Here is a 21,278-nt window from a genome sequence, read left to right as displayed (position 1 = left end):
ATAGAAGAGGGGGTAAAACTTAAATGTATAGACCGGGGTCATCGCCATAAAAATGGAGCGCGACTCGGTTAACAATCAAGAAGTAAACCAACAGTGACAAGAAAAAAAAATTGAAATAAAAGGAACAAAAGAGTAAAGATCAGTGGTCTCAAACTCGCGGCCTGGGGGCCACATGCGGCCCGCCAGGTACTATTTTGAGGCCCTCGGTATGTTTATCAAAATCACAAAAGTAAAATAAAACAGTTTCTTGATCATATGCCTCTTTACCTATAAATGACAATATTATTATTAGGACTTAGCCAAAAGGAAAGATTTATAAACTATAAAGAGTTTTACCTCAAGCAAAGTTGACATTTCTTTAATAAGACATTAACTATTTTTTCTGAGGCCCTCCAAGTACCTACAAATCCAAAATGTGGCCCTGCAAAGGGTTTGAGTTTGAGACCACTGGCTTAACTGTAACCATGACATCCTGTTTGTCTTTGGGAAGCAGAGCTCAGCTTGTGATGTCATAATGTCTCATTCCACCAATAAGAGCCAGCCTCATCAGTGATGTCACAATGGCTTGATTGTCCTGTTCTCCCCTCTGCCCTCCAACCCAGCCAGCTGATTAACCGTTCCCCTTAACTCAGTGGTCTCAAACGCTTTAATAAGAAATTAACTATTTTTTTCTGAGGCCCTCCAAGTACCTACAAATCCAAACTGTGGCCCTGCAAAGGGTTTGAGTTGGAGACCACTGGTAAAGATAAACCAAAAGGCGCCATCACTAGGATAGCTATTTTCTAGACCTTAAAGAGGCTAGTGCTTCTAGCTGCCTAAGTACAAAGTATCTTAAGGTCTTTAGGAATTCTAAACTACTGACTTGAAAGGGACGAGAACAGAAAGTGGCACAGGCTCTATTTGGGGTCTCTACTTAGGTGAATCTTTGTTTTGGGTATAGGTAACCTTCAAGGGTACTTATGTGCATTCCTGTTCAGAGTGAAGTGGTGACAGAACGTCTTATGTGTACGAGATGAGGGATCCAGTGACCAATGCCCCTAACCTTGCTGGCCTCTATGGAAGAGGGTAACTCATGAAGGTGCCAAATCCATGGGAGCACTTTTGATGCCGAGAAAGGCTGCTGTTCTGCTGGGGCTGAGAGAAAAGCTCTAATTTCGTCAGCTTTTTTACTCTTTTTTGCCCGTGGCTCTGAATGACTGATTACGTTTGAGCCGGGTAGAGTTAATAATAAAATAATAATAATAACAGTTTATATACCGCAGGACCGTGAAGTTCTGCGGTATATAAACTGTTATTATTATTATTTTATTATTATGTTATTATTATTATTTTATTGTTACAAGAATTACAACGAGGCACAGGAGAGTGGGTAAAAGACAAAAAACAAAAGGAAAAACTGCAGATGCGATGAACAAGGTGTAAAAACTGAACTTTATTTTTTAAAAAAAGAGGTTCAATGTAGCATTCAAAACTGAGGGCTCCTTTTATGAAGGTGCGCTAACGTTTTTAACGCATGCACCGGATTAGCACGCGCTAGCCGAAAATCTACCGCCTAAGGAGGCGGTAGCGGCCAGTGCGCGGGGCAATTTAGTGCACGCTATTCCGCGCGTTAAGGCCCTAGCGCACCTTCGTAAAAGGAGCCCTGAGTAAAAATTTTAAAAATATAGAAATGGTTCTCAAGTGCGAGTCCACAGGATCCGACGCGGTCCACGTTTCGGAAAACACTCCTTCCTCAGGGGTCCAAAACATCCAAACGCAAAGACTCATAGAACCGGACAAAGCAAGTGAAGCCTTGAGGCGCGTAAAATCTCCTAGGCAGCCGCACTTTCGTTTTCGCTGGCTCTGACAGACCTCTGACATTTTAGCGCTGACGGATCCTAATGCTTTTCCCTCCTTATGCTGAGACTAAAAGTAGAAACCGCAAAAAGGCAGAATAGTCAAAAGGTTCAGGAGGGGGCCACTCAGGGACCAAACTGAACACCCCACGTAAAACAACACTATTGTATATTGGGTGCCCTCGGTGTGAGCGAGCAGCGACGGGAGACAAGCTCCAACGCTTCACAAATCAGATAGAGGTAATATACCCCCAGCCGCACACCAGGGCACCCGGTGTGTGCAATAATTCAAACGTGAAAAATTCACAAATCAGACTAAAAGTGGCACAGACCTCAGGGCAAAAGTTTTGCCGCTCGTCTCAGCATAGGGAGGGAAAAGCATTAGGATCCGTCAGAGCTAAATTGTCATAGAGGTCTGTCAAAGCCAGAAACTACAAGTGGCACGGACCTCAGATTTTTAAGGACGTGCGGTTTTAGATCCGCGAGGTCCGCGTTTTACCCCTTCCCCAGTTGTAAGCCAGCAGCACAGAGTGAGAGGATTATCAGGGAGAAAGAATAAGCAGTTGAGGTGAGAACCACGGGGGAGGGGGGGGAGGGAGAGAGAGAGACAGGGAACATGAGCAAGGGGAAGCACGGACAGTACAAATGAGCAACTAAAATTAAGCGGAATGAGACAGGGAGGAGGAGAGTAGAGAGGACATTGCAGCCAACTTGATATGTGGAAAGCACTTTCATCTCTTTTTAATTATGTATGATTTTTTTTGTTTTGTTTTATGGTACAATTATTATTCTGTAGATGAGATTTGAATGTCCCGTGCCATGTTTTGAATGATTTGGGAAAAGCTGGATGTGGATATTACAAACAAATGATCAAAGTGGAAAAAAAAAAAAAAAAGAGAGAGAGAAAGAAATCCTTGGATCCCAGTTGAAAGGAGGCCATTCGTCACATAAACTGCAATAGCACCTTCTTTCTCACCCTGTTTGTTTATACTGTATTTACAATAATTTTCAATTAACACTAATGCCTCCTCTTGGTTATTACCTGAAGTGAAGTGGTTAAAGCCAATAAAGAATAAGGAAAGACTTCCCTTCATGTTTATTTTATAGGAAGTATGTAGCGTGAAGAAACCTAGGGCTAGATTCACAAAGGGCACGGATCCGATCCGATCCGGGGGGCTGATTCATGAATCGCCCTCGTGCAAATGAGAACAATCGGAATCACGACCCCCATCCGACTGTTGGGATCGCTCTCTAGTGATCCCGACGCATGCGCAGACCATCTGTAGATGGTCTGCGCATGCTTAAGAGCTGTGACCTTTTTTAAAACTATTTTTAACTTTACTTTTGTTTCTTTTTTTTCTTTGTGAGCCCGTGGTTTTAATCCGTTTTAAACCCGCGGGTTAAAACCCCGGGCTCGTAGTGCGGGGAAGGGCAGGAGAGATTCGGGGCGAGAGCGGGGCAGCAGGAGAGATTCGGGGCAGGAGAGAGCAGGAGATCGGGGCAGAGAGCAGGGCGGCAGAAGGCAGGACAGTCGGAAAGGACCTCAGCGGCAGTCGCTTATGTTTGGATTGGCCAGCCCAGTCAGTGTTGTTTTTTATTTTAGTGAATCGCTTCCTGCCTGTATTTGAATGCCGTTCACTCCTCATTTGCATGCGCAGATCGGAGGATGATTGGGACAGAGGTTAGTGAATTGGGTTGGAGGGAAATCGGGTCGTAAAGGGGTCGCTAAGTGGTCGGAAGTTGATCGGTGGGCCTAGTGAATCTAGCCCATATTCTCCTTGACTGAAAATGTATGGAAGATGGGCAATTTGTGTGGAGTTTTCACACCCCTATTTTTTTTTTGTTCTCAATTTAAATATTTACATCAAAATTATAAGACAAACAAAGAATACATCTTACAATATTCAAATTGTAGTCAACATTTAGAAAAAAACAGAAAATGAAACATGTAGCCTGTTGTAGTCCTTCAAAAGGAAAAGATCTGTGATTTTAAAAAAAATACAAACCTTCAGAGCCAACATAAAGAAGAAAACAAATGAAATCTATCAACAGACAAGCTGCCTTTACATAAATTACTGTATATTAGCGCTGTCGAGCACCCTAGCAACAGCAGTCAGAATATTAAATAGTGTAATTTAATGTAGCCATGTTTATATTTATAATTGTAACTATATTTTTAATGTTTTTAGTTTGTACCTATTTTATGTTAGTATAAATACCTGAGAAGAGCGACAAAAATGGTTAAAGGACTGGGGGAGTTGCCGTACAACGAGAGGCTAGAGAAACTGGGCCTCTTCTCCCTTGAGAAGAATGAGAGGGGACATGATCGAAACATTCAAGATATTGAAGGGAATTGACTTAGTAGAGAAAGAGAGATTGTTCACCCTCTCCAAGGTGAAGAGAATGAGAGGGCACTAGCTAAAGTTAGAAGGGAAAAGATTCCGTACAAACGTAAGGAAGTTCTTCTTCACCCAGAGAGTGGTAGAAATCTGGAACTCTCTTCCGGAGGCTGTTATGGGGGAAACACCCTTCAGGGATTCAAGACAAGGCTGGATAAGTTCCTACTGAAACAGAACATACACAAGTAAGGCTAGACTCAAATAGGGCACTGGTCTTTGACCTAAGGGTCGCTGCGGGAGTGGACTTCTGGGCACGATGGACCACTGGTCTGACCCAGTAGCGGCAGTTCTTATGTTCTTATGTTCTCTAAGTTCTCAAATGACTGTGTTCTATCCTATCTTATCTGGAAGGGCTGTGGCTCACTGGCTGAGCTGCTGCCTCTGCACCCAGAGGTTGTGAGATCAAATCATGGTAATGTTCCATGTGACCCTGGGCAAGTCCTCCAGTACCCGCTGCTATGAAATGCCCATTCCCATTCTTGTATCATTTTGTAAATTCAGATTTGGTTCTACCATGATTTGGTGATCAATCAAGTTCTGAATAGCATAAACATGAATTATAGCATCCAAAGTCATTCGCTCAGACATTCCAATACCAGTCCCAGGCTTTCTAGGATCTATTGGCCCAATATTCAAAGGGAAATATATGGATAACTATGGCTGTTATCTGGATATATCACTTAGCCACAGCTTCCTGGGCATTTTTAGCAGAACTATCCAGATACCACCCTTCCCAGACATTCCAATCTAGGTCCCCCAGGTCTACTTTAGAAATCCCTAGTAGTCTAAGAGTACAAAACAGGAGCTATCCCCAGTTGCTCCTACCCCATAGTATCCTTCAATCCCTTGTGGAATCCATAAGATTACCAATAGGGGGTCAAACTGCAATATCCCCAAATGTAGGACTGGAAGACTACTGCTAGTGGTTGAGAGGTGCCCTTTTGAATTCAGAGCCAGACATGGCAGGAGCAACCGAGGATCACTTCTGTCCTGTACCCCTATACAGCCAGGGATCCCTTCACTTCCCTCTATGGTCTGCCATCTCTCCCTACCTCTTTGGGGCTTCTGATATTGCTCTCCCCCCTCTCTCCATCCCCTCCACGCATCACTCTTCTAAATGCTCATGCCACTATCAACCTCAGCAAGGTAAATGCTGTCTTGCATCTACCCTTGAAGCTTTCAGTGCACAATGTCTTACCTACACAAGAAGTGGCTGTACACAGAAGGCTTCTGGGGCAGGAAGAAAGCAGTGCTTACCTCACTGGCATTGCTGGTGGCCTGCAAGTTCTGAATAATGCAGCAAAAGAACATAAGAATTGCCGCTGCTGGGTCAGACCAGTGGTCCATCGGGCCCAGCAGTCCGCTCACACGGCGGCCCTTAGGTCAAAGTCTAGTGCCCTGAGTCTAGCCTTACCTGCGTACGTTCTGGTTCAGCAGGAACTTGTCTAGCTTGGTCTTGAATCCCTGGAGGGTGTTTTCCCCTATAACAGCCTCCGGAAGAGCGTTCCAGCTTTCTACCACTCTCTGGGTGAAGAGGAACTTCCTTACGTTTGTATGGAATTTATCCCCTTTTAACTTTGTTCTCTTTACCTTGGGGAGGGTGAACAACCTGTCTTTATCTACTAAGTCTATTCCCTTCAGTATCTTGAATGTTTCGATCATGTCCCCTCTCAGTCTCCTCTTTTCAAGGGAGAAGAGACCCAGTTTCTCACAGCCGGGGAAATTAGTAGTAAGGGGTACTTCTGGCGCATAGGTGTCTTTTTCTTTGAAATATCTGTTTGGGGAGCAACCGCTTCCCCTGCCCCCCACCTAGCTACGCCTGGGGTTTCTGCATAAAGGAAGCTTAGTTGTGAGACTCTGAGTACAGTCCTTTTAGTTGCAGTCAGGACTGAAGCACAAGAGTGTGTGTCATAATTCAGGATTTTTCTGCCACATTTTGGACACAGAAAAAAAAAATCCTACTTAGGTAACATAGCAACAAGAGAATTATAAGAGGCTTGCTGAAAAATAATGTTGAAGAACAAACTACATAGGAGAGCTTTGTTTCACGTCCATTTGACTGAGCAAAATAATAATAATAAAGCTGAGAAGGCCACTGAATGCAGGCAGGCCATGCATGTTCAGAACAGTTCCATTCTGTTGCCATGGGGGTGCCATCACCCACTTGTGTGCCCGATTCAATCCTGCTTAGCTCCTCCTTCTTCATTCACCTGAGGAAGACTCAGCCCTGTTTTCCTCCTCAGCTTTTCTACCGATGGGCCAAATCCTTTTTGAGCCCCACTTTTTCAGTTGCCTTGGAAACCAGGCTTTCACTGTGATCTCGATTGCTGGAGGGGGAGGAGGGGGGGCGGATTCTTTGGTTCCTGTTCCTTCCTTTCTACTCTAGATAGGGTTACTGTATGGCTCCAGAAAAAGAAGGACGGATTGAGACATCCGGGTTTTACTTCTACTGAAATCAATGGAAGTAAGGAGGACAGACAGAGACATCTGGGCTTTACTTCTCCTGAAATCAATGGAAGGAGGACAGACAGAGACATCTGGGCTTTACTTCTCTTCTTTTATTCAAGTTCTTCAGTCTCTTCTCATATGTCTCATGGCACAAATCCTGTACCATTTTCTTCACCTTCCTCTGAACTGTCTTAAGTCTTTTTACATCCTCCAAAACTGGACACAGTACTCCAAGTGGGGCCTCACCAATGACTTGTACAGGGGCATCAACACTTCCTTTTCCGCTTCACTTGTTCAATTCCCCCCCCCCCCCCATGGCACATAAAGAAATCATTTTTGCCAACATTTTCATTAAAGCTGGAGTCTCCATGTTGCCATTCTTACTTTGGCTACAAATAATTTTTGTATCTCTATGCAAATCTGTGAGAATAATTTTGAGGCAGTAACTACCGGTACTCGTGTCATTCTCTAGCATGTCAGACGTGTGAGGCAGCTTTGAATAAAGAGAGATCAATACCAAGTGGGCAACAGTTTTCAGTTAGAAGAAGCTTTCTAAAAAAAAAAAAAAAAAAATTATCCAGTTTATTTATTCATCTGTAGCTTTGATGGAGATCTAAGCTGCCCTTGAATGTACAGAAAGGTCATAACGATTCACATAACAGCTCTCCTGTTTCTTCATGCAATTAATGTAAGCCATCCATGGTGATGACTTTTAAGGGACAACCATGTGGGTTAGCTTATGTGTTTATCTTCTGTTATGTGGCAGAGCTGAAAGTCACCGAGGTAAATATTCAGCAGTAGACTAATTGCATACATTTTAAATGGAGAAGAAATCTATTGAAACATTATGTGGATTTTCAGCAGCAGTAAGTTTCCAAGTTTATTTATAATTTGATAGACCAGCCATCAACAAATATCTGGTCAGTTTACAAAGCTAAAATTACCAATTTAAAAAAAAATATAGATAGATAAAAATGAGAAATAAAAAAAATAAGAAAGGGAGGGAGGGACTTGACAAAGATGATTGGGAGGGGAAGGGTTACTACATAAGGTAATAGGGGAGAGAAGATATTATAAATATATCTAAGTGAAAATAAACTTAAAATGAAGGAAGGAGGGGGGAGGGGAAAAACAAATAGGGAGAGGAGGTCACTTCTTAAAAGCGGTTCATAGTGAATGCTGCTGGATATCTAAGGAGAAGTCTAACTTGTATTTTGAAAGGCATCTTGAAATAGAAAAGTCTTGAGTCTAGACTTGAAGTTGTTAAGGAGATTTTCGAGACAGAGGTGTAATGGCATGGCGTTCCAAAGGGTAGGTGCAACAGCGGAGAAATTAATATTACGTGTATATCATCCCATAATAATAAACTTCTATTTATTATGACAGGGGTTGCCATACAGCTTATTCTAAAACTGGGATAGACTGAACTATTCCTTTTGGTGGGAGTCTCTCTGTCATGTTTTTAAGATGGAACGTAATATGGCCATACATCAGGGATATTATAAGAAGTTTCTGAAGATGTGGGAGCCATTGACAAAATTTTGCAAAGAGTGATTGCTGATTATGCCCTTTGGTCATACACGTCCAGGATGGGTGGGTGGGAGGGCGGGTTGGAATGTATTTTTCAATTCTCAATTTGAGTGTAGTCAGTGGCGTACCTAGGGGGGGGCGGGGGGGGGGGGGCGGGCCGCCCCGGGTGCCAGCCCTAAGGGGGTGTTCCCGGCCTTGCCGTTCAGTCCCCCGCCACCCCCGAAGGACCGCTCGCCCCACTGACCTTCCTGCACCACCTGTGAAGCAGCCCGCAGCAGGATTGCGAAGTCAGCGTCAGCATCCCTGCGCTGCTTCCTGCGCCGCGATCCCACCCCTCCTCTGACGTCAGAGGAGGGGCGGGACCGTGGCGCAGGAAGTAGCGCAGGGATCGCTGACGCTGACTTCGCGATCCTGCTGCGGCTGCTTCATAGGTGGTGCGGGGAGGCCAGGGGAGCGAGCGGTCCTTCGGGGTGGGTCGGGGCATCAGGCCTTCAGGGTGGGGCGGGCGGGCAGGCAAGCAGGCTTTCAAGGGGGAGGGGGTGACAGGCAGGCAGGCAGGCCTTCAAGGGGGGGCAGGCCTTCGGGGGGGGGGGGGTGCAGACCTTCAAGGGGTGCAGGCCTTCAAGGGGGGCAGGCAGGCCTTCAGGGGGGTGTAGGCCTTCGGGGGGGGTGTAGGCCTTTGGGGGGGTGCAGACCTTCAAGGGGGTGCAGGCCTTCAAGGGGGGGAACAGGCCTTCAAGGGGGGAAAGGCAGGCAGGCCTTCAAGGGGGGGGACAGGCCTACAAGGGGGGGGACAGGCCTACAAGGGGGGGGGACAGGCCTTCAAGGGGGGGTGCAGGCCTTCAAGGGGGGTGCAGGCCTTCAAGGGGGGTGCAGGCCTTCAAGGGGGGGAAAGGCAGGCAGGCCTTAAAGGGGGGGCAGGCCTACAAGGGGGGGGACAGGCCTACAAGGGGGTGGGACAGGCCTTCAAGGGGGGGACAGGCCTTCAAGGGGGGGACAGGCCTTCGGGGGGGTGCAGACCTTCAAGGGAGTGCAGGCCTTCAAGGGGGTGCAGGCCTTCAAGGGGGTGCAGGCCTTCAAGGGGGTGCAGGCCTTCAAGGGGGGGAAAGGCAGACAGGCAGGCCTTCAAGGGGGGGGGACAGGCCTACAAGGGGGGGAGAAGCTACAAGGGGGTGGTACAAGCCTTCAAGTGGGGGACAGGCCTTCGGGGGGGGGGTGCAGACCTTCAAGGGAGTGCAGGCCTTCGAGGGGGGTGGTGCAGGCCTTCAAGGGGGTGCAGGCCTTCAAGGGGGGACAGGCCTTCAAGGGGGGAAAGGCAGGCAGGCAGGCCTTCAAGGGGGGACAGACCTACAAGGGGGGGGGAGAAGCTACAAGGGGGTGGGACAGGCCTTCAAGTGGGGGACAGGCCTTCGGGGGGGGGCAGGCCTTCGGGGGGTGCAGACCTTCAAGGGGGGGACAGGCAGGCAGGCCTTCAAGGGGGGGGACAGGCCTACAAGGGGAAGGGACAGGCCTTCAAGGGGGGTGCAGGCCTTCAAGGTGGGACAGGCAGACCTTTAAGGGGGGACAGGCCTTTGGGGGGGGACCATGATTTAGAAGTACACGGAGGGAAGGGGTGTTCAAAGAGACATGCATATGCCAAACTTTGGGGGGGGGGAAGAAATAATGGGTCTGAAAATAGAGGAGAGGGAGAGAGATGATGGACCATGGGATTTAGGGAGGGAAGGAACAGAAAGGGAGAGAAATTGGACACAAGGGATGGTGTGGAGGATGGATAGAGATACTGGATAGGAGGGTAATTAGGAAAAGAAAGGGAGAGATGGTGGACTCTGGGATGGTGGGGAAGGAGGGAGAGATGCCGGATGAAAGGGTATTTAAGAAAAGGTGGATCTGTGGAGGGAGATGAAAAAAAGGAAAGATACCAGACTTCCTGGGAAGGGAAGGGAAATGGAAAGGGAGGACAGAGTTGGCAGATGGATGGTTAGCATGCAGAAAGAAGGAGACCCTGGCAAGCAAGTTATCAGAAGAAAACCAGAGCCTTGGACCAACAAGATTTGAAATATAACCAGACAACAAAAGGTAGAAAAATTAATTTTATTTTCTGTTTTGTGATTATAACATGTCAGATTTGAAATGTGTATCCTGCCAGAGCTGGTGTTGGACTGCAAACGTGAGCTAGGATTTAACAGAAAGAGGAAAAGTCCTTTTTGTTTCTTTATTTTATTTACACCACAGCGCCAGTGTGGTTAGGAGAAGCCAAAGGGGTGAAAAAGCTATAAAACCCACCAGGAGTTTTGAAAAAAATCACCCAACTGGGCAGGAAAATCGAATTGAAAAACCAATTCAATAGGGCTGAATCGAATCAAAATTTTTTTTCCCTGTATCTGGCAGCATTAGTTTGCACTACTGTCTTAGACTTTAGGACCTGGGATTGGGGAGAGATGGCATCCTCAGTACTTTATAATGCAAGTGAAACGAGGATTTGGTCAGACTTTTGAAGGGTCTGCAGAAAAAAAATATTGTATAGGCCGGGGACATGAGACAGCAGGAAATGGGAACTTTTCTTCCTTCTATTTTTGTGAATGGAAAGGCTGAGGATGTCAGAGAGGTCAGTTAAAATATGTGCTTTATAAGAAAATATAATAATGTGTTTTATAAAGTTTATAGCATAGCTGGCCTACCCAGTGAGGTGTTCCTAGTGGTGCTGGTGGCAGCGTGTCAATGTGTTGAGAGGAAGAGGTGGTCTGGGAAATTCTGCTGAGCAAACTCCGGGCCCATTTCCACCCCCCAGTTAGTCCACTCCACTCAACTGATTCACACACTGAGTGGGTCTTTGGGTGTTGTTTTGGGATCTCTTCCAGTGGTTTATCTCCTTCTGGTCCAAGGAAGGAAACTTTGTTATCCTTAGCATTGACCTACAGAATATGTTTGTAACAGCGCTGCTTGTGTGGCATTAGGCTATGTAGTGACTGAAAGAAAAAAACAGACCTTTGCACATTTTTGCACTATATGGTGGGTGTATGAGGAGATTCACATTTCCTGCACAGCTAAGTCCATGTGAAGTTACCTTGTGCTGTATTTGACATCTAGCAAGGTCTCTGTTTGAAAGGAAAGATCTAAACTTAAAAATGAAGTGGCCAGAAGTTATGGTAAAAGCAGATAGTGTAGCTGGTTTTAAGAAAGATTTGGACAAATTCCTGGAGGAAAAGTCCATAATCTGTTATTAAGACATGGGGGAAGTGTCTGCTTGCCCTGGATCGGTAGCATGGAATGTTGCTACTCTTTGGGTTTTGACCAGGTATTAGTGTCCTGGATTGGCTACCATGAGAATGGGCTACTGGGCATGATGGACCATTGGTCTGACCCAGTTAGGCTATTCTTATGTTATGTTCTCATCTGTAGGGGCCTTTGTTTTCACTTCTTATTTTAATGTATTTTTTTTCTGGGAACTTATCAGTGTTTTTTATAATGGGAACAAAAATGGAAGAGAATTAATGTGTGTGGAATGGGGGGGTAACTAATTTCTTCAGCTAAATAATTCAATCCACTTCAAACAGACATAGGAGAACTTGTGCACCATTCACACACCCTCCAACCAAAAACGTCAAAAGAAAAAAACTGTTCGACAACCTCCTAGCCATTCGAGCTGCAACACTCGACCCCCAACTCTACAACCAATTGATATCAACCACAGACTGCAAAACCTTCAAAAAGAAATAAAAACCCTTCTATTCAAAAAACACATAAAACCGAACTAACACAATCAGAACTGTCCCAAGCATCACCTGCAACTACTCCATATGTACTTCTAATGTCATGACAATTTAGACATAATTTATGTTATGTTATGTTTGGAATAATGGTTACATATATGAGGTTCAATAAAAGAAAATTTTCACTGCCTGTTTCTATTCTGACCATTTATTCCATTTCATGGTTATTGCAAAAAAAAAAAAAAAAAAAAATTTTACATGGGGGGGGGGTGTCAAAAAATGATGGGCCCCGGGTGCCACATACCCTAGGTACGCCACTGAGTGTAGTTCCTAGATATAATTATGTGGGGGATGATATTCTTTTTGTCATAGATTATAATTGTATTTAAGTGCTTTTATAGAATTATATGATTGTATTTTATTTTGCACTTACTTATGGCTTTAAAATGAATAAAGAAATTAAAAAATATATATATTACGAGTGTAGAAAAGTTATTTGATTGATGGAACGGTTAAAAGGTTCTGGCCGGCGGATCTCAATGCGCAAGAGGAATAAGGAATGAGTAGTTTGTCTAAAAAAGATGGACAATGGATCGACTTGATTTTGAATGTGAGCATAATTTTATATGCGATGGGAGCCAGTGTGATTCACGAAGAAGCGGAGTGACGTGATCATATTTCTTTGCATTGTGAATGAGTTTGACAGCTGTATTTTGGATCAGCTGTAAGTATACAAGTGACAAGTTCAAATCCCATATATAAGTTTGTTGCAGGCCTGCATCATCAGGGGAATTCTCTAAATGGCAATTAAAGTAAGGCACAAATTAGGCACCAAACCTTTGGTGCAGCAATGGGACTGAAAAAGCAGTTAGTCACGAAAGTGCACTTAGGGCCATATGACGCCTAAAAAAAGTCAGTGTCAAAAAGGACAGTTTGAAGAACTCTGCTTGGCACCCATACGCATGACTAACATTTATGTGTATCCATTTAGGCCAGGGCTGCCCAAGTCCGGTCCTTGAGATTTAAAAGGCATTTCCCACACAGGAAAGCTAGGGACTTCCCTCCACTTCAAAATCACTGAGCTCTGGAACAACCTTACCTCCCCTCTTCGGAACTTGAGCTCTCCCCAAGTTTTCTGCAAACATCTGAAAACCTGGCATTTCTCAAAAAATGTAAGTCTCCCTCCAACTTAGGAATCAAGGAAACTCTTATATCTTGGCATCCCAAGTCCTCTAAATTTTCTTCACACTTCTACCTCTAACCCTCTGTTGTAGTTCCTTCCTATTTCTCCTACTGTAAACTGCGTCGAGCTCTACGAACGTGAAGATGATGCGGTATACAAACCTAAGGATTAGATTAGATTAGATTAGATCTACTGGCAGGCCAGGTTTTCAGGATATCCACAATGAACATGCATGAGAGAGAGATTTGCATACCAAGAAGGCAGTGCAGGCAAATCTCTCTCATGCATATTCATTGTGGATATCCTGCCAGTAGATCTCGAGGACCGGACTTGGGCAGCCTTGATTTAGGCCAATGAAAACGTCTAAAACAGTGGTTCCCAACCCTGTCCTGGAGGACCACCAGCCAGTCAGGTTTTTCAGGATAGCCCTAATGAACAAGCATGAACTTGTGTGCATAACTTCTAATTAATGCCAATTATTAGGTGCTAACTGCCAGTTCTTGGCACCGATTAGCTTGTTCATTCAATTGTGTGCATAAATCTGCACTGCACACAGATATTCGCACTATACAGAGTCAGGCCATTAGGCTCTATTCTATATCTGGGTGCTGAAGTGTTCTCGTTTGTAACTGCAAAGGGGGCATTCCCATGGTAAAGTCATGGGAGTTACAACTATTTTGGCACACGCTTTATAGAATACTATAAGACAGGTGCCCAACTGTTGATTTTGAACACCAATATTTACGCAGCCGCAGTCATGGCATAAGTGGTTGCGCCTACGTTAGGTGTGAAACTGTAGACTTACGCTAGTATTCTATAACAGATTTGGTGTCCAGTTCTGCTGTTATAATATACTCGTTTAGCACTCTGATTTGGGGGGGGGGAGGGGCTAACTTTAGATGCCATTTCTAGAATTTCACCCAATGTTCTCTCCTTAGGGCAATATGAAGAACATTCTGGTTCCATGCTCAGGGAAGGTATGGGGTATCTACTTTAATCATCCATGGAGTCTTAGGCAATGCTTCCTTCTGCTCAGTCTAGGTTCCACCCATCCAGCTGCACCCTTTCCTCCTACCCTCAGGTTCAGGAGTGCAACTCATTTTGTTTTCTGGGGATAAAAAGCATCATCAATGTGTGGAGCCAGCATAGGTCGGTGCCTGCTGGTCCTGCCTCTCAGAAGTAGGAAGTTATGTCAGCAAGGGCAGGACCAGCAGAGCCATCAGCATCTCCATACTTTATGGAACCTTTTATCCCTGGGAATCAGCTGGCCTAGGGAGGAAGAGGTCAGAGAGGAGTCTTGTGTTCAGGGCCACTTTTATTTATGAGCCTAGAGCAGTTGTCCCCTTTGCCCACTGGTAAAAATGGCCCTGCTCTTAGGGTTCAGTTGTATGAGCTCTCTGAATTTTGAGGGAAATATAAATTTCCAGGGTGGACTGTCACAGCACTCCTCCTACTAGGCAAGCTGTCTAGGAGTGTCTAAGGTTTGAGGAGGGGACAAAGCCTCTTTAAAGGCAACCTGCCTTAACTATAAGGGGAACTATAACTATAAGGGAAGATGTATCCAATAAAGGTGAACCCCATTGAAGCAAGGAGGATAAGGAGAGAAGTAGGTGGTATCTATTGATGAGAAGAGATCAACAATTCAGTCCTACAGCCAAGACAGGAAAGAGTTGCTGAGGAGAGGACTGGTGTTGTGAGGATGGAGAACACTGGAAACAGGTGGGGGGGGGGGGGGTCTGCTTATTCCAAAAATGTGCTTTTTGAGGATATATCCCAGAGCACACAATTTGGCAAAGGGGCAAGATGGTGCCATAAAGAGGACTCTTGCTCCAGTTTGGAGCTATGGTGCTACTGCCGTACAAGAATGAGATCCTCCTCCTCATTACGGAGGAAAGAAAGAGAAGTCTACTGGGTACCGTATGGAATCTACAGGATGGATCCTGAACGGCAAAGAAAAGTTCCAGCACTGTGTCACAGCCTTTGAATAAACCTGAACCATTTTTGTCGTATGCTACTTTTCAGATTTGGACTCTGTACTTGCTCTTATTAATTGCACAGTTTGTCTGCACTGTGTGGTAATTGACTCGGGAGAGCCCATTAAAGATTTTATGTTTTTATGTTCCCTCATTCAAACTAATTCCATCCCAGGCCAAAAGTCTCACTATAAAAGCCATAGAATTTTGCTGCTATTGTAACAAGATTTCAGCCGGGTAGTGGAAGATGAGGCGCTTCAGCATTTCTTCAGTAACTGAGAATTAAGCCTTCTAAAACCCAAAGATTGAGGTGGGGGGGGGGGGGGAGGGTTGGAGAGAGTGATAGAGTCATTCCATCTTCACCACGGGGAGGGAGCTCAGAAAGAAATCTACTGGGAGACATCTCATGCAAACTTAGGCATCAAATCTCTAGCCATCTAGTCCCACCCAACAAAGCACTTAGAATTATATTGCATTGTCCTTACTGGAATAACTTTTATATCTTATAATTGCTGTATTGGCCATGCACAGTGCTTTCCTGTAAAACATAATTGTCCTTTTAAATGAACTGGCTTATTCTGCATTTCAGCAGTTAGAGACAGCAGGCCATTCACTACAAAACTAAGTAAACATTTATTCAAGCATGTTATGGCACCCTCCAATGCGAAATTAATTAACTAAAAAGCCATCAGTGATAAGAGCAGATACCATTGAGAACACAGATTAATCCTCGGTCAGCACTAACTTTTGTTCTTTTCCTTTGATAGAACAGAAAACAATTGGTCACAAAGAGTGCAAAAGAGTTATAGTTAGTGAGGGCACTCTTTAATGCATGCTTCAAAGCACCAATTATGTGCCTGCTTAACTAATAGTTTCTATAGGCAAATTAGACATGTAATTACATAAGCTGTAGGGAAACAGAGAATCCAGGAAATTCAGCTAGGGTCGAGTCAGTCTAAAGGGCAAACTCTACTGTAAATATCTCTCATGTATATTCATCGAGGATCTCTTATGGGTCCAGAAAAAAAAAAAAAGAGGTCGAACTAAGACATCCAGGTTTTACTTGCATTGCTTCCAAAGAAAGTAAAACCCAGATGTCTCAACCGTCCTCCTTTTTCTGAAGCCATACGGTAACCCTAAGAATATCCTGAAAATTTGACCAGGTCTGGGAATCACTGGCCTTGTACGGTCTTTGCCTACTCTCTTTCTCCAAGCTTGCTCATTCTCATTCCTTTTCTCCCTTAAAGTCTATTCCTTCCTAATACAAGAGTTTCTTCTTCTTCTGTAGACCCTGAAAGGGGCATGTGAGGATTACACCCCCCCCCCCCACACACACACACACACTGAAAACCTATATAATGAAATATAGGTATAAAGAATATTGTTCTGATATATCAGCTAAGACTTGCTATAGTAGGAAGCTTGCACTCTGCCCTAGAAAACATCCTAACATCCTTGCTTGAAGATAAAGGGTTTTCTTATGACGTTATGACCTTATGATTTATGACGTGTGTAATGTATCTTTTGTCCATTGACCATATGTCCTATAGCTTGCATCTTGTGATATATGTAATCATGAACAATAATTTGACCTTTGCTTGTTATTCTGCCTCCAATATCTTTTTAATAAAAGGAGTCAGTGCTGTATGCTTTGGGGTCTTTTCTTGATGGTGCTGCTTTCAAGCATCACATAGAAAACACCCTGAAGCTTCAGTTACTGTATATGATATGATTATAGTTGTGTATGACTGGTGTGTTTCTTCTCTCTTTTAACAACTCAGTAAGAATTCCCCAACTAAGAACAAGGGGGGGAGGGGAGGGTGACTATTTGGATAAATGATATTCACGCTCCAACACTTCCAAAAGAGAAATGTCATGAAAATTATGTTGGTCTCAGATTCATGATGATCTCATCACTCGTAGGATTTGGCGGTAAGGGAGGAATAGACTTGCTTGACTATCAATTTCATAATGGCTGGTCAAATGGCTCCTGCCTCCTCTTTGTCTTTTTTTTAAGGTACCTCTAATGAGGTCTGATTAGCAGGCTCACTGTTCCACAGGAGAAGAGGCATAAGACCTTCAACTGAAGCCATAGGAGCTACACATGTTTAAAAAAATGTTAGGCAATAGTTATTCAGTGGACAACAGAAGGCAAGACCACACTGGACCAACATAGGGTGTGTATTTAATTAGGAACAAAAAGCTGGTCCAATGGGCTTCTTCAGTGGCAAGTAGAAACAGAAGAACAGCCCATCACACAAAGGGCAATCCTAATAAAAACCATGAAGAAGACAGCACTAGAAAACAACTACATCAGAAGTCCTTCTATTTAGAATCTTCACTTGACTCGACATGGCCCAAGTTTCAGCTAGACAGCCTCTATCTGGAGTCTAACTTTAAATAATAAATCAATACATGCAACAGTGGAAAATCATGTAACAATAAAAATAATAAAAATGCAAATAATACTATCTCATCAAAGCACGTTCACAAACCTTATAAAATTATAACAACAACTGACAAAAACACCAACATCAAAGAATAATCGAACTTATAAAATGTTAAAAAAAATAATTTACAAACCATAAATGATCAAATAATTATGACATAAAACTAGTAAACAAATAAATGGGAGGACAAGAAATAACCAATAGATCTAATATTGCAAGAGAAATATATCCAAACAATTGTATATATACTACCAAAACTTAAAGAATCTCAAACAGATATTTCTAGAGTAACTGTCCCCTCCTTTACAAAGCCGTGCTAGTGTTTTTAGCACCAGCCGCAGTGGTAACAGTTCAGATTATGAGCTCCTTAGCGCCCAGTTTTTTTGGTGCCAAACCCATACCAACTTTTATTGAATTTATCTCTATATGTATAAGAACATAAGAAGTTGCCTCCGCTGAGGCAGACCAGAGGTCCATCTCGCCCAGCGGTCCACTCCCGCGGCAGCCCATCAGGCCTATTGACTGAGCAGTGGTCCCAGACTATTCCTATAACTTACCTCTTACTCCTATCCCTATAACCTACTTCTACTCCTATCTGTACCTCTCAATCTCTTTGTCCTCTAGGAACCTATCCAAACCTTCTTTGAAGCCCTGTAACGTGCTCCTGCCTATCACAGCCTCCGGAAGCGCGTTCCATGTTTCTACCACCCTCTGGGTGAAAAAGAACTTCCTAACGTTGGCAACCTACTTCTAAAATACCAGCATATTTGTGAACATATGGACCTAAACATGTGGAGGGGCATAATCGAAAGGAACATCTAAGTCCATTTTCATCCAAGTCGTACAAAGTAAAAAGCAGCTTAGGACACATTTTCGAAAAATACGTCCAAATTATTTTCCATTTCGAAAATCGTCTAACTATACGTCCTGCTGATCTGATCGTTCAGGCTGCTAAATCGTACATCTTTATACCACATTTTTGTCCAACTTTTCGTCCAAGACAAAAACGCCTAGAAACAGACCTTTTGGACGTGAGAGGGGTCTACAAAGTGATGGGCTGGACAACCAGACATAGTGAGGTACCTTACAGGGCACTGCTGTGAACTTCACAAAAAGTCATGTCTTCATCTCACTACAGCTCCCTTATAGATAATGGTGAGGCCCCCAAACCACCTCCAAAATCCCCTAGACCCACTTATCTACCACCCCAATAGCCCTTATGGCTGCAGAAGCCACTTAAAGGGCAGTACAAAAGGATATGGTTTTTTTTTTTTAGGGGAGTGTGCATGTTTAATCAGCAATGCAGTGATTACAGTGGCTTATGGGCATGGGTCCTCCTCTCCATTGGTCCCTAACCCACCCCCCAAGACGACTTAAGCCACCTCTGTGCAGGTCGACTAGGCTTTCCTATGCAAGGCTGCCAAGTGATGATGATCTGGAGGCTGAATTTTAAAGGTGTGATTACGATGGGTTGGTGATCACTGGGGTAGTGTGTGTGGGTCTGTAGTTTGTGTCTGCAGTGCTTATCTAGTGACTTTAGGTGGGTTTTTGTGACTTAGACCATGTTTTAAATGCTCCAAGTCACAACGTCCAAGTTCCGTCTATGCTGTGCTGTATAACTTTCGGTTTTACATGCAGTACGACTAAGTCTAAGCCTGTCCACGTCCCGCCCAAATCCCGCCCTTGACACTCCTCCTGGAACGTCCTGTTTAGCTATGGTCATTCAGCGGCACTGTGAAGGCCCAGGTCATTTTTAAATATGTCCAAAACCCAGTTTTATTATCGGCATTTGGACGTTTGACTGATGATTGGCCAAGGGCCGACTTAGGCCAGTTTTTGGATGTTTTTCTCTTTCGGTTTTCAACATAAAGTAGACAAGGTACACAAATGTATCCTTTTTTTCCTTCAGAATGAATTTTGCACACTTGGAGAGCCCAGTCATTGCCTTTGCTCTACTTTTTCTGTGTTCCCAGTTTGTAATGTTATCAATCTCATACTTTTCCCAAACATAGAAATCATGAAAAGAAATATTAAGTTTTCATTTCCTAGGCCTCTATCTATTTCATGTTATAAAGCAAGAGAATCAAGCAAATGCACATTCACAATCATTTCAAAATGCTACAGCCACAAATCTGAATTCTAATTCCTGTACGTTTGAACTTATGGATAAGGGTTAGGGCAGTCTGCATAGTTTGCCAGTACTTACAATTCCAAACTTTATGGCTACATATTAAATTGTAAATGGTTTTCTCAGAAACTGGTTTTAAGGTTAAGCTGGATGTCAAAACCATCTCAAGCAGTATTTCTCACAGAGTAATGGGAATGACATTGAAGGATGCATCAGCAGAATACATTAGAAGAGGAATCGAGGACTGTATCATATTGGCAGACTGGTTTGTCCTCGTAGAGAATTTAAAGATTATTTCTGAATACAGCTGGGGAATTTACATTTGCATCAATAAATTAGATCAATCGGTGAGAACTGTTTTCTACTGAATTATATGACGGCAACTTTGCAAAGACACAACACTTAGAAGGAGGAGAGACTCCATTATTCCCCTCATAACCAGGGCGGCAGGGTTACTCTCCATTCTACCTCGATTTTAACCTGGGCATTATTTGTGACTGATGAACCCAGTAAAGCTGCATCAGCAGACAGAAAGATAGGCATTAATGGACGTCAATTAATGCTTGCAAGTCAAAACATAGAATTGTCTGTCAACATATAAGAGTAGACTCAGTCACAAATAAGGACTAGGGAGGTTTATTATGTCGAAACGTTGGAGGCTTAAGGAATCAAAATGGTTAACTATAATACTACTAGATAAAGACTCCTCAATGCAAAATAAATAAGTTTAATCTTGAACTTGGAAAATAAATTAATGAAGTTTTCACATACACTCAGAATTGTGCGATCCGACCAAGAGCCGTGGCTCCTATAGCCGAACCCACCGCCCCATCACTGTGTATGGCTTTAGTGAAGAAACTAAGATAAACGTGCTATTCAAACAATAACTCTTTCACCTTATCTCATATATGAGTACAAGACTTTTTCATCCAAATCACACTTCAATTAGCTCTTTGGCATTCAAGTTGTTTATATTTTCTCTTGGATTCCTTGAAAAAGACCCTCGAAACATGGTCCATGTCGGGACCTGTTGAAACATCTAAAATCTAAGTGGGAATATTTTCCTCTTTTGCCATCGAAAAAATAGACTTAGGGCTCCTTTTATCAAGGTGCGCTACGGGGGTTAGCGCGTCGGACATTTCATCACGCGCTAACCCCAGCGGCACACCCAAAAAACTAACGCCTCGTCAGTGGAGACGTTAGCGACCAGCGCGGCAGGCAGTTGAACGCGCGGTATTCCGTGCATTAACCGCTTACCGCAGCTTGATAAAAGGAGCCCTTATTGTTTGAATAGCACGTTTATCTTAGAGCTCTTTGTATCAAGCCGCGCTAGCGGGGTTAACGCGCGCGACTCTTCATCACACGTTAACCCCTGCGCTGGCCAAAAACTACCGCCTGCTCAAGAGGAGGCGGTAGCGGCTACCACGGTCAGCGGTTTAGCATGCGCTATTACACGCGTTAAACCGCTAGTGCGGCTTGATACAAGGAGCCCTTAGTTTCTTCACTAAAGCCGTACACAGTGATGGGGCGGTGGGTTCGGCTATAGGAGCCACGGCTCTTGGTCGGATCGCACAATTCTGAGTGTATGTGAAAACTTCATTAATTTATTTTCCAAGTTCAAG

The sequence above is a fragment of the Geotrypetes seraphini genome, chromosome 14, assembly GCF_902459505.1.
Source record: "Geotrypetes seraphini chromosome 14, aGeoSer1.1, whole genome shotgun sequence".
Classification (NCBI taxonomy): Eukaryota; Metazoa; Chordata; class Amphibia; order Gymnophiona; family Dermophiidae; genus Geotrypetes; species Geotrypetes seraphini.
Note: the sequence above shows the minus strand (reverse complement) of the source record.